This window comes from Pyxicephalus adspersus, chromosome 4, assembly GCF_032062135.1.
Source record: "Pyxicephalus adspersus chromosome 4, UCB_Pads_2.0, whole genome shotgun sequence".
In the NCBI taxonomy this organism is placed as follows: Eukaryota; Metazoa; Chordata; class Amphibia; order Anura; family Pyxicephalidae; genus Pyxicephalus; species Pyxicephalus adspersus.
Genome location: NC_092861.1, coordinates 38,998,207 through 39,011,863, shown reverse-complemented (window position 1 = coordinate 39,011,863; position 13,657 = coordinate 38,998,207). Strand labels below are relative to the sequence as shown.

Genomic DNA, 13,657 nt, shown 5'->3' with positions numbered 1-13,657 from the left:
CCAAATATCATAGGGAAATAACATCACAATGTAACATGTCTAGTTTTGCAATGTGTTTCAATTCACTATGTATAACGTGATAAAATGTTAATGGTAATTTTCACATAAGGAAACATTTGAAATTCTTGAATTCTGGAAGCCACCCGATATAGATTTGGGAGCTTCCTTTTTTTCCCAAAGCTTAACTCTTAATGGGCTTTTCAAACCTCTTTGAGAACAACAATTGCCCTTTATGCAACTCAACATTTTTTATATTTACAGATAGCTATTTTCCTTTTTACATTACTTTTGCTACTTGTGTAATTTGTACATTGTTTGTTCCTTCTCTGGTGCAGACAAGGCTTTTGGTAACATTTTCTGCAAATACTTAAAAAAATAATTTTCTGTGTTTGAAATGCAAATTGCAGGAATGTACAAGAAAGTGAACTTTTTCTAGGTTTCACAAAGTGCTCATTTTAAAACAAGTAGTCTTAATGTATACACAAAATTATAAGGCATTTAAAAATGTCTTTTTAAAATCACCTGTATTTTTAACACAGCACTAAAAATAAACATAAATAAAAAAAAAAGGCTTGATTAGTAATGGTAATTAAATATAATTTTAAAAAAGCAACAAAAAGCAGCTAAAGCTACAAGGGAAAGAATGAGTTCATTAGGGGCTACATTGGGTCCAATGTTTATTTAAAAAAAAAGCCTTTAATTTATTTAAATTGTGATTGATTGATAAAAAATCTATAGTATATAATAAAATGGAAACAATGACAGATCCCAATGGTGGAGTAACCTTCTTTTCCCTGTAGTACAACATTTATACTGCTAACACAGTGTTTAACGTTTATCATTTAGGAGCTGAACCTTTTAACAATTCTTGGTAGCCTAATCAGACATTTTATAGCGGTGAGCAAATTGGTATGGTAAGACTAAGCCTCCACTATGGGAATAAGGGAACATTTCCATAATAGCCCTAGGACAATATAGGTTGGGGGGTAACTACAGTGTTCTCAGCTTTCAAACCCATGGTCTGTGGACAGATAGGTTAGCTCTCGGCAGCAGCAATGTCTTCATACAGCCCCTCACATTTTAGCTAAAGGAAACCCCAGAAACTAGAATTACCACTACCCGAATAACCCCCAAATTATACATCTTAAACAGCCTGTTGGAATAACTTAACAGTGACTGGCAGATAATATAACAAGGGGAAACCCCAAACAGAACAATACCCAGGAAAACATTATTATGGGCTGACTATGAAGCCACAGTGAACTGACTGTGATGCAAATAGTTAAATAAACTAGTTTCACTGCTAATATGGAACAAAGTGGGCACTTCATTTCTTAATCCTAAACGTACTTGGCCGTACGGCATTTCTCAGAATTTGCTTTTTGATGGCGAAAACAATGGATAGTGTAAGACAAAAAATGGCAACTTGTAGAATCAGAAGACATTTAAGACAGGCACCAAAACAAAGACCAAAACCTACAGGTGGTATTTAAATCCAAGCTGCAAATTAATAAAACATGTATTTGGAAATGTTTGTTAGTTTCATCAACTTTAAACAATTTAACCTATTGGTGTTCACTGCAGCATAGAGTGCAGCTTAGCAAATGAATCTATTTTATTTTTGGTTGATAGACTCAAGTAATCTCTAAACACAATAAGTGGGAATGAGTGGCACCAGCTTGGTGGAGGTTTTCTGAAAAGGATTGTAGCAAAGAAATCTGTAATTTATATTTTGTACAGCTCCAGGCTAAGCTATTGATATCATTCAGCAGCTAAAAGTAAAATGAGAAAAATATAGGCAGTTTTAAAAGTATCAGTATTTGGGTCAAGAAAGCATATTGTATTCTGAAAAACTCATATGAAATGTATTTCAAATTGATATTACAGTCTTACTTAGTTATTCCAGATTCCATCAAAATGTTTATACAAGTGACTTATACAGAGACTTTTAGAATTATATTCCACAATGCTTGATCTCCCTCTTCTGCCAATCTATCTCTGAGGCTTTGTATCTAATCTTTCCTAAGGACAGTTGGCAAAGTAGTAGTTTAAAAATAAATAAGCTCCATATGCACAAGAAAATAACCACCTAGAATGTTCAGTCCTGAGTCATTTTGCATTTGACTGAACATTATTTCATCAAGTGTAGCTGCATAAAACTTGAAACAAGGCAGGAAAATGAGCTTTTGGAGCTGCAACCATGGGTAAAATAAAGCTGGGATTAAGGTTCAAATAATTTATATACTGAATGACTTAGTGCCACATAGGATAGGCTGTTTAGAACTTTTTATGCAGAGAATATGAGTATACATTTTTTAAGGTCAATGTCATAGAAGAAAGGAACATTTAATAAAATAATAAAGGTTTTCTTGTGCTCATTCATTATAACCTAAAATTATACAGATGTTGCAGAGAAAGTTAAAATCTTAGCAAACTCAAAATCTGTTTGGTTGGGAATATGTTTCATTGTATTTGTGTAGACTATCAATATCTATGTATCCATGTATATAGTATTATAAAGCAAATTATTTTAAATAATTTATTGCAAAGTTTATTGCCTAAAGATCAAGCCAGTAACTGCATTTTCTGTTTCAGTACCGGCCTCATTCTATAATGACAATCTAATAACATACACCTAATTTTACACATTTTTTCTCTCATCATCTTCAGCTACTACATGTACACTTGACCTAATTCCTTCTGGGCTATTCCATGCCCATTCCTCCACTCTGGCCCCCACATTAATTAAACTTTTTACCCTTTCTACTGGTATCTATTTCTTCGCTTTCAAACATGCCATTATTCTCCCTATCCAGAAGCAACCCTAACTAGACCCCATCCTACCTGACTTGCATCCTATCTCCCCTTTTACTATATTTTTCCAAACTTCTTTAGAGCCTTGTCTATAAAAAAACTCACTGATTACCTGAACATCAACTCTTTCCTTGATCTGCCCTGGTCTGGCTTCCGAGCTGCCCTTTCCACTGAAACAGCCCTTACTTAAGTGGCCAATGACCTCATCAGAGGACACTGTTGATCACCCCCTACTAATCCAAATCATTGGTATCAGTAACGCTGCTCTCTTTTTGCTTCCTATCTGTCTGACCGCTCCTTTCAAGTTTCTTTTAATGGTAATTCCTCCTCGACCACTCTCCTCACTGTTGGTGTTGCCCAAGGGTAAGTCCTTGGACCGGTTCTCTTTCTCTGTACACCTCCTCTCTCGGTAGTCTCATCTCCTCCTTTGGGTTACAGTACCATCTGTATGCTGATGACACACCTAAATCTATCTGTCCACCCCTGACCTGTCTCCCCCAGTCCTAGATAAGGTTTCATGCTGCCTGTGGGCCATCTCATCATGGATGTCTGACAGGTTTCTGAAACATAACCTGCATAATACAAAATGTATCACACCCCCCCCCCCCCCTTCAAATTCCGAATCTCCTCCTGACTGTCTGTCATTTGCAACCCCTATATAATGTACAGCGCTACATAATACGTTGGCGCCAAAAAAATACTGTTTATTAATCATAATAATAATAATAATAATAATATTTTTAACAAGTGAACCGGGGTCAAAATTATTTTTTTTAGCAATTTCTGCTACAGTTACTCTCCTCTGAGATTGGACCAAACAGGCTACCTTTACGCCTTACACACAACAGTGAGCCTTGGGTGCCCATGAGTCATCGGTTTCCAGTCATAACCCTTTCCCATTTTTTATCGTCCTCCTACAAATCACTTTAAAGAACTAATAAAGTAAAAAAAAAACATTTCTATACTGCAGTTCCCCTAAAGAACAGTTATTTCCATTGAATACATTTTTAAAGCTTAGCATTTAATATAATATTAAGCAGGGCACTTGAACTGATATTTTTACATATATATGCATACAAATACATGTATATGTTATATAGATATGGATTGATATATTAATCACATACATTGTAAATTATTTCTAAATAGTATTTATTAACTAATTCACTATGAATTGTAGATTAAGAGTGCTGGGGTATAGAAATATTATTTTGTTTCATTTTACAAAACATAATATATTCTAACTCCTGACAGGTGCCCTTGTAACAAGATAATCAATGTTATTCACTTCACCTCTCATTAGTTATATTGTTTTAGCTGATCAGTGTAGAGTGTTTATATTGGCCCAATTCTTGATTCTTTGTGTAGTTAAAGATCAGTATTAAAGAACACGTTTCTCAAAAATAGTCAACTGCCGAAGTAAACAAATAAAATGCAAACATTTAAAACTTTATGTTTTATTAACAAAAGGAATAATATCTTTGAAAAAAGCATTTTTTTTAGAAAACACATTTTTTATAAATCTTTTATTATAGATCTAACTCTTAATATGTAATATAGTAACACAGTAAATATAATATTTTTGTGTGATGTCTTCTTTTCTTCCCAGATGTTTAAAGTTGAACAGATAATTGGACATAAAAAAAGATTTCCTAAAGAAATAGAGCATGATAACTTTTGAATTAAATGTTTACATTGCAAAGCAAAATGTTTCCTATCTTAGCAAATCAGTGGAAACAATGTGAAAATTCACTTTACAAATAATATGCAATCATGTGCAAAAAATCTTTTTAAAAATCAATTTTTTTTATGATTGCACATGATTCATTGATTAAAGTCAAAGTAATTCTATCCTATTCATCAGACAAAGTGAAAATTCACTTTGTGAAAACACACACACTTTGCTGAAAAACTTAGGCTACATAAATTTTTTGTACCATTTGCCTTTTTTACATACCAGCTTTTAATTTGTACAAAATAATGTGTGCTGTATGGTGTAAGTAAGCCATTATTATTTTTTATTTATATCACATAGGAAGAAAAAAATCATTATTTAGATGAAAAAGGGGTAATACAAGAGTATCTTATACAATATTATATAGAATAAAAATATGATATGCATCACATAAATTAAGACTAAATCAGATTAGAATAGGATGGTTCAACAAATTACATATCTCCTGATCTTAAACCCTCAAAATATGCAGTGTCACATTCCATAACATTATTAATAATATTGTTATCAAGTAGTCAAGTAGGATATTTTAAACTCTTAAACATAATGTAGTAGATAAAAAGACTTACTATAAAAGCATAATGTAACTCAATCCAGTCCTAAGGCACATTACAATACATATATATATATATATATATATATATATATATATTTATTTAAATAGGATGGGTCAGCAAGCAAACTACAAACCTCCCTATCTTTTTTACTCAACATTTGCAGGACCACACATCACGGTGATTGGTTTAGGTATATATGCTGTGTATATATAAATTCTGGGGTATTTCCTATACTGATAGAACTGAAGAAGCAGCATGAAAATCTTTAAAACTTTTTCAATATTACAAGAACAAATCCAGTTGAATATGACTAACTACTAGGTAATATTATTACTAACTATAAATGAAGAAAACACATTTTCAGAGATCATGACCATCCTTTACAGTAAAGAAATACTTCCCAAGAAATACACAAGGCTTTTTATTTAATGTCTGGTATTACCATAAACATAGAATTGTATATTACCATATACATAGATACATTAAACCAGTTACATTTTCTTGTAACTTCTTCTTATCAATTAAAAGCATAAAAATCTTTCTTGTATACATCCAGAAAGCCTAAAATTATATGGACTATGAGAAAAGTGGATCTAACATGACCGAGAAAAATCCTTTAGTCTAGATCGTAGTAATTCCTGCACCTTGTATCACTGTAAAACACACACTGTAGCTTGCACATATACAGCAACCTCCTACTTTACATATTTAGAGTAAAAACTGATTGCGGCAAGTAAATATTACTGTCCCATTGGGATTACCCTAATGTTGCAGTGCGGTTCATCTTAAAAGTACAGACAGCTTAAGGTTCATGTAAATTACGGATGCATCTGAGTATATCGTAACATTTACAAAGCTATTTCCAATGTAAGTCAGTGCACATCAATACATCTAGAAAATGTAAATGCATTTTTAACATTTCTAGAATGTATGTATGTGAGCCTGTAATACTTTTGAAACATACAGTAGGTAGTGTAAGTACAGGAAATACATTGGATTTGAAAATATTTATAAATCATAAGACAAAGCCACAACTAAAATGTATAGACTTTTGCCTGAAAAATGCTGGCATTGGAGATGCCTGGAAATGCAGTTTACATATTTTCTAAAAGTAAGAGTGTGAATAACCTTTAATTTAAGCAGTGCTCAGACCATGCACAAGATAATATATATATATTCAAAACCACCAGTAATTAGCCACCTCTAGCCTCTGTATTTATAAATCATGGGAAGTATTTTCTTTAAAGCTCAACACACAGTTTATGAAATCCAAGCTCTGTTCCTATCATTTTTGTTTCACCAAAAATGGCAGTCTGAAAGCCCTCTTATTAACACACAGCTGTTAGAATTCCACTGAAACAACTCTGCTCTTTTGGTGAAACCCTTGTGGATCTTTGAGAATGAATAGCTTTACAATAAAAGCACATATAAAGGTCAGGGGTGGATTGTTTCAAAATGTATTTGTTTCAGGATAAGAATATTTTAATGCATATACTGTACATAATGCATTATAAATCCATGAAAGTCTGGTAAGGGCTGCACTTTCCATTTAATCTCAACAGATAACATTTTTCTCTAAAACAATAAAAAACTTCATCTTGAAAAGTTTTACTTTTACCAGTTCTACAGCTTTCAAAGTATAGGGATACTAAACATTAGTAACTTACCTCTCTGTTAGTTGCATATATATATATATATATATATATATATAGTACATCTTTTCGAGTGAAGGATACCTGCAAATAAACTGGGAACGACAGAGCTAGGAGGCAGTAGGGCTAGCACAAAAAGCAATATTATTATACTAGGAAATATTAAAGTGATTTTTCTGGTTGATGTTTATATTACACATCTATATCACTCACAAGTTTTCTAGATTCTAATTTCTACTGATACAATGTACTAATATTATTACACTATACAGTATTTTCAGTGACTACATGCTTTGAGGTATTATTCTAGTGTTTTCCCAGACATATTTTTTAAAAACAACTTTCATTTTCTGTGTTATCCTAGTATCTATTATATTTTTTAACATCAGTTATGCATATTTTTTCTAAAAGTTTTACCTTTCTTTTACATAACCTAATTTGTGCCTGGAAATTACCTGGATGTAGAGATCTATTTTCTCCATTGGAGATATAAAGCCCCATCCCCTCTTAGTGGTTAACCTTTTAGTTCTGGAATCTCAGTATTCTGTAGTTTCTGGCATTTGACTTGTAACTGATAGAAGAAGAATTTAGCACTAGGAGGAATTGTGGATTAATACTGACTAGGATCAGCATAGAATTTAAGGACCCAGTTATAAAGTAATGCAAATCTTTGCACATGCATCAAGTTCACTTTAAGTAACATATACAGAAGAAGAAGAATAGCAAGTACAATAGTGAATTCTATTAGGATAATTGCTGATTTTCTACAGGTTGCAACCAGGCTTTCATTTTCTGTTGTGTTCTTATCTGGGGAAATTGAGTGTTTTCACGCCATCAAGTCAAGTGCATGCAATTATCTCTGCAAAGAAATGCCTTAAAAATGTAATCAATGTAAGTTACCAACAGGAAATGCTAACACAATATTTGGAAAACTGCCCAGCTATTCGGGCCGAAATGATTGAATTGATACAGTGTAAACATACATTTATACAATAATAAATTGACAAGGTCTGTTTGGCTATTGAATTTTGTTTTCCCTCTGTAGAGGAAAGATGCAGACTAGATAGTGTACACAGAAAAGGTAAATCATTTTTGTAAATCTGATGCTTACCTAACAACTGTGATATGAAGATACACAAATTATTGAATGTACAAAATGTTACATTAGGTAAAAATCAATTATAGAAATGACCCAAACAAAACTGGATTTACCTTTTGTGGCTAGGGATTTTTTTGGTATGTATATACTGTGACGGTGGGGGAATCCAGAACAAGAATTCACATGTTACTGGTGTAAACCACTCTATTCCACAAGAAGGTGGAGAGGCTTCTTTTAAATTTTTAATGCTTAGCATCCAGATGGAGATCAATATTTTATTATTTTTTACAGGAAACATCAAATTTGACAGTCCTCTCCATCTATAAAGTTGTTTTGAACAATTTCCGCGCTCATTTATGTTATATTTGATGTTAATGTACGTGAAAAGCTGTTTCAAAATTTTTGATAGATGCAGTAAATTCTTAAAGACTTTATATTTATGATTTAACTTTAATACCTTATTATCCTAAGCCTTCCCCAAGACTTTATTTTTAAGAGATGGCAATGTCGCTCATACTTTGTCTATTTCTATAACCTATTTTATTCTGCACTTCATTATCACTATAGAGCCCATTTAGCCCATTTAGCAAATGTTCACCAGAAAAAATGTGTTATTTTTTTAAATTAACACACTTTTAATATTTTTCTCCCATTTTATGAAAGTGCAAAATATTATGACTTTTTGGAAACACTTTTAGATCGCTTGATAGCATTTGCCACTTTGAAAGTGAGGAATGCCATGGGCATTACTAGATATCAGGGTTTTTTGTTGCAAACACCCCTTTTAAAACTATTTATGCTTATCATCATTGTTAAAAATGGCAAGGCAATGTAAGCCTAAGGCTATTTAGTACTTTTAAAAATGTGATAAGTGCATGGTTGAAAAATTATTCAGAACATTAAACTTTATTAAGCTTTTGTTTTCCAGTCTGGGTTTATTACAGCATGACAATCAATTACTGATCACCACTGTAAATTTCAGTTTGCGCCTACATAACTGGTATTTATTTAATCTGATTGCAAGTTTTTGATAAAGGCCCCTATGTCTGAAGAAAAAAGCAGGAAAAATTATAGCGGACCTATCACCAAAATATTTTTTATTTTTTTAAGCCCATATCTTTTTTTAAATAAGGGTGAAACCCCTCCCCTTTAAACTGCAGCTGGAAAGACAGAATGGTACAATAGACCCTCCTGGGATACCCAAGTCACACATCCCAGAAGGCTTCTGGCATCTTTTTCTGTGATGGAAATATACCAATCTCATGCATGCCCAGTGAGATCAGCACTCTTTTTTCCCCATTTACAGCAGGCTAGGTCACCTGATCTTGAACCTGAGCAGTATGAGATCAGGTGACGTAGCCAGAAGAAGGAAGAAGTAGAAGTAAGATGGAAGATGGCACCCAGTGCTGTTGGATGGAGGCAGATGAAGTTGGATTAGGACAGCACGCTACATAAACAAGGACAGCGCATGAGGAATTGGGGGCTTTGCAGTGAGTAATTTTTTTTTTTTTTGGTTCTGCACAAGAGGTTGCTGATACACAAGTCACTTCTGCATCATTCTCTTACATAGTTACATTGTAGGTTAGGTTGAAAAAAGTCCATCAAGTTCAACCACTAGGGAAATAAACATATCCCAGATATAAGACCCTATAAGACATAGTTGGTCCGGAGGAGGCCAAAAAAAAAACCCTGGTACAATATTCAAATAATAAATAAAATGTCAGAAAGTTACTTGAAAAATGAACTCAAAGTCTACTTTTCAGTTAATACATCTCCATGAAACAAATTATTAAAGAGTACTGTGTTAGCTCAGTCAACACACAACATCCCGGAAAGCTGGGTTAACAGATGTACACCATATGTCAGATTCCAGACACTATTTTTACAGATTTTTGTCCAGGGTTCTGGCCAAAAGTTCACACTGCACTTAATCACAAAGAGGGCCAGTATGCACAGGAGCTGACAGTAACTTTGTGCTGGTTTTCAAATTACCTAACCCAACGGACTGATAGCCCAACTTATACAATCATTTAGAACCAAGTTTGATTCTCAAAATGGACTACAAATATAAGTAGCAGTAACAATGATTAATCTAAATATTCCTCAGATCTTCTCCTATTTTCCAATTATTTTGGGCAACATCTTGTTTTACCCCAGTGTAAGATTTCCTATGGTTCAGGTTTTCTGATTTAAAACAGAAGTCAACTAAAAATAAAAACTCACCCACCTTTACTTACACAGATCCATTGATCCCTCTGGATGTTTCCTTGATTGGGTCCCGGGTCGTTCTGGATTCCTCCATCGCCCTGGCGCAGAGGAAGTAGGAATCCAGGGGCATGCTCCTTCTGCTCATGGCCAAAGTTGGGTTGCAGAATGTATATATTCCAGGAGGCTCTGCACTCCAATTCTGTCTTGATCACTGCACCCCCCCCCCGTAAAAAAAAAAAAGAAGTCTACCCATTTTTATTAAGGTAAGCATTTTAGGGGATATATATTTAATCATTTATATTCAGCTTTACCTAATAAGGTATTTTTACAATGTATTTGTAAAATTCTTATTCTCTTCTTATTTTCTTCTTACTAGTGACACCGAGTGTGAAGAGTTTAGTCACACTCGATGTCACTAAAAACATTAAAAAAAAAACTTACCTTGTTCCGTTGTTGTCCCCTGGTATCCTGCTGGTCCCTGCAGGTCCTCAGGACACAACTTCTTCCTCCGATCTCCAGTCGGCCACTGCAGTCGGCCACTGAGACGTTCTCCGGGGCGGGAGGATCAGCAGGAAACTCAAATAATTTTGTATTGGATTCAATACCAAATAGCTGTATTGTGCCCAATACAAAGAAATCTTTATATAATATATATACAATTATATTATATATATTATACATGCCACTGTACAGTTATAATACAGGTTTCACAATTTTTTTTGGATTATATTAGACATATTTTGGTGAGTTATGCCTAAGAATTACAAAAATTGCCTACAATGTAAAATAAATTTCCATGCAAAAAAATTTAACGTTTTGCGTGGAAATAAGGCCAGAATTACAACACTAGGGGGCTGTTGTTTTGATCTTTTTACTTCCATCATTTCTGTCATCAATCACCAAGTGTGCTTTACTTTGTAAATCAACAAGGGAAAGATTAAAAGTAGATTTTTTTTCGGTTTAGCAAAGTGATTGTTAGTGATCTCTTCTCTTATTTCATCCAATCTCTTAAATAGTATTTATTGAAAGGTAATTTGCAAAAAAGGTATAGAAGCAGTTAGGACATCACATCAAATGTAAAACTTTACTGTAATAGCATTAGTTCTCTTAGGGTCCTTTCATTTTTTCAGCTGACAATTGCTTCAGAGTTGCATGAGGTTACAGCCATAGCTCAAATCTTTAAATAACAATCATGCAGAATAAAACGACATTTCGCTTTTGGGAACTGCACCATTATCTGCACCAGCATGCAAAAAATGATTCCCAGCTTCTCCCATTCACCTAAATTTGAGAGGTTGGGATAGTGGCTAAACCCACAGTAGAATGCTTTGGCTCATAGCAGGTCTGAAATGGCCCCAGTATGAGGACTGTGCTGATATTGAGGTTAGAAAGATAATTCTTAAAGCAGACATAATCCCTTATAAAATCTTCAGCTTAATCCATTTTAGGAGCATTAAAACAATAGGTATGAAAACCCTTACAAATTGTTTTCTTTTGAAAATATTTCCACACAAAATCCAAGGGCCCTTCTCTGCAGCATGCTGACAGTATACTGGCTTTTATATTCAGGATGTAATTGATTTCTAACGAAAACAAACTCTGTAGGCTCAATTTATAAAGCCTGGAATCTGACATTTCCGCAAACATTCCCTGGTAGGAATCAAATACTGGCATTGAAACACATGGATCTGGAAGATTCCCTTGAGGGAATGTTTGCGGGAATGTCTGATTTCCTGTTTTATAAATAGACCCCTAAGACTCAGTATACATTTTATCACATGACTCCACCAGAGTTAAAGGTAAACTACATTTAGTCTGTCTTAATAATTTTCCAATTTTATCAGGCAAGTATGTTTCCAAATTACAGAATAAAGAAAGAATGATGTGTAGTCAGCAAACATATGTTTATACCGTACAACATTTTTAATTAAAATGCCAAATGGAATGCAAGGAATTCATGCATATTCATTTTTCTGTGAAACTGCCAGAAGGCTATTCTTTCTTTTTAAAACTTATCAAAATTCAGCTATACATCGTCAAATAGGCTTTCTCTGTAATGGAATATTTTCAGATGTTTCCAGGACTGGAATGTCAATGTTAATTGATTTTGCTGTATGAACTGATTACTGAAGAGGAACATGTGAATTCTTTTGAAGCTGATGGAGTATTTTTAACTGTCAAAACTTTCTTCTTTCTTGTCTATAATTTGTAAAAATGTACTAAATGGAAAAGAAACCAAGAAATAAATTAGAGAAAATAAGATGAGGAATTTAATCACAGACTTCTGAATAGTGAATGTTTATTAGTTATCTTCCATAAGGCAAGGTCATACCCTTTACTGAGTTATTGAGTTTATGTGCTTTTCCAGTATATAGATGTATCTATGCATACCCCACTAGGAAGGCATTGACATTTTAAAAGTCATGTGGTGATGTGCTAGTAACTGTGTTGGGAAAATGTATTCAGCTACAGGATCATAGCAGTAAAGATCTGGTAAGATATCATTGTTTATTCATCCTAAACTAAAAACATAAACTAGAGCTCCAAAGGAATATAGGCTGTTTACCTTAGCAAAGGCAATTATCCCTTGCAAGGTGATAATTCACCTTGGTTAGTGAACAGCCCAAATTGATTTATTAACTAAACCCTAATGTCTCTCAGAAAGCCCTTTTTGGGGTTTAAATGACTACAAGGTTTCTATTCTTTTATATTTTGGAGCCTCTGATCCACCCCCAGATTTGTACCTGTTTCCAAATGCAATTCAACAGTCAGGTGAATCCTTTAAAATGTTGGGCTCTGTAGCCTGGGACACAGAAAGGTTGCTGGAGGTAACACGGGTCTGCATTGTAGCTTTGTAATCTGTACATTTTTTAGCTGTAGGCACTTTCATGTGCCTGCATCACATGTCAAATGCCCCAGCTATTTTAGAATGTCGATTTCTACTGTTAGGCATGGCACTATTGCTGATAAACAGAGAAAAGAAAACATGGAGCCAATACAGCAAATGTAATATGGAGAATAGAAGTTGTGTTGAGACTAGGTGGATGGAATCAATGCCAAGCTGGCCCACTAGAGGATGTAGGGCTGAATATTGCTGTCTAACAGCACCAATCTGGGGCTCTTTTTGAGGCTTTTTATTTCAGCTATTGAAAATACCAATGTAGGACTAAATTATTGCAGCAACAACATTGAGTTTAAGTATTCATCATGACCCCTAATACCAGAGAAGGTAATATTATGGGGGCCACTGACATCAACATAGTTATCACAGTCTGTTTGCATCAATATTGCAAAATAAAAAGAAATATATAACACGCAAACGTTGGTGACCATTTTATATTTCAAACATTTTCAACAACAATTAGGAGCAACATGGGCAGATTACAAATAAGGGGTACTTCGTGTATGGGTGGTAGGGAATGGATGGATCTAGCTCCTCAGTCACTTTCAGCACAACTAGGCTTTATTAAAGCTTCTTAGATTGAAAACGCTTTGGGTGCTGTCAGTTTCACAGCACACTGAAATTGGCAAGTGGATGAGGAGGAAGAACCTTCCAAAGTCATTTCCAGTTGGGCAGCAATGTAGGTGAGGT

General features: G+C 34.1%; 1 long non-coding RNA gene across 2 annotated transcripts in view; it reads right to left on the bottom strand.

Moving 5' to 3' along the window:
* The window catches only part of LOC140330022 (uncharacterized), a 138,361-nt gene that overhangs the window by 23,924 nt on the left and 100,780 nt on the right, over positions 1–13,657 (bottom strand). The window lies entirely within an intron of this gene.